At 43.2% G+C, this 1,341-nt stretch overlaps 1 pseudogene; it reads left to right on the plus strand.

Annotated features, from left to right (window-relative positions):
• Positions 1–520: 520 nt before the first annotated feature.
• On the plus strand, positions 521–1,039 carry LOC103289694 (serine/arginine-rich splicing factor 3-like; annotated as a pseudogene).
• Positions 1,040–1,341: the final 302 nt, after the last annotated feature.

The following is a 1,341-nucleotide window of genomic DNA, read 5'->3' on the forward strand; positions in this document are numbered from 1 at the left end:
CAATGATGAGAAAGAGTAATTGATCAGCTGCCTCCTGCATGTCCCACACTGGGGATTGAGCGGGCAACCTGGGCATGTGCCCTGACCAGGAATGGAACTGTGATGTCCTAGTTCATAGGTTGACACTCAACCACTGAGCCACATCGGCTGAGATGTTTTGTTTTGTTTTTTTCTCTGTAATTTTTTTTTTTTTTTATACTAGTCACTTCTCTAGTATGGCATTTACATATCCTGCTTTTGTTTTTAACCTTTAGTAAAATCCCAAATATTATTTAGGTATAATGCAAAGTATTTTACTATGTAGAGGGCCTTATGTAATACAAAATAGTGAGTCAAATTTGAAGCATAGCCATTGGGCAAAAACAAGTCACATCTGTGTTCTGTCAAAAAGTTATGGGTGTGGCCATTTCGTGGAGGCCAGGGAGGTGCGAGGGCCTGTGGAGCCTGGCGGAGGGGAGCTGAAGAGCCGGCAGAGGGTGTGAGGACCTCAGCCGCAGCATTTCTAACTCAAGACCTCGGAATGCATCATGATCCCTGTCCATTGGATTGTAAGGTTTATTGTAGGTAATCTTGGAAACAACGGTAACAAGACTGAATTGGAACGAGCCTTTGGCTATTATGGACCACTCCGAAGTGTATTGGTTGCTAGAAATCCTCTGGGCTTTGCTTTTTGTTGAATTTGAAGATCCCCGAGATGCAGCCAATGCTGTCCGAGAGCTAGATGGGAGGAGGACACTATGTGGCTGCCGAGTAAGAGTGGAACTGTCAAATGGTGAAACGAGAAGTTGAAATCCAGGCCCACCTCCCTCTTAGGGTCGTCGTCTCAAGATGATGATCAGCGAAGGAGTCCTCCACCTCACCACAGATCTCCAAGACAGAGAAGCTTCTCCCATAGCCGGAACAGGCCCCTCTCTAAGGAGAAGAGAGAGATCATAAGCTGTCCCGATCCTTCTCTAGGTCTCATAGCCCATCTAGGTCAAATGAAAGGAAAGAGACCAGTTTGCAAGATGAGTGGTGTACAGGAAACAACTTCATTTGACAGGAGTATGTACAGAAAATTCAAGTTTTGTTTGAGACTTCATAAGCTTGGTGCACTTTTAAGATGTTTTAGCTGTTCACATGTGTTTGTCTTGGAACAGTGACACATAAAGATGTAATTCTCTATGGTTTGAAATGGATCATAGGAGGCATGTAATATCAAGGAGCGTTGCTTTATAATGTTCCCTTAAGCAAAGTTGGATTTGCTTTGAACTTCAGTCTTGCATAGACTGATAAACCTTTTAACTTCTGTCCAGCTAAAGTGTGATGTTGAATATTGAGGAAACAAAACTGGAAAAAATT

Source organism: Eptesicus fuscus, chromosome 8, assembly GCF_027574615.1.
Source record: "Eptesicus fuscus isolate TK198812 chromosome 8, DD_ASM_mEF_20220401, whole genome shotgun sequence".
Classification (NCBI taxonomy): domain Eukaryota; kingdom Metazoa; phylum Chordata; class Mammalia; order Chiroptera; family Vespertilionidae; genus Eptesicus; species Eptesicus fuscus.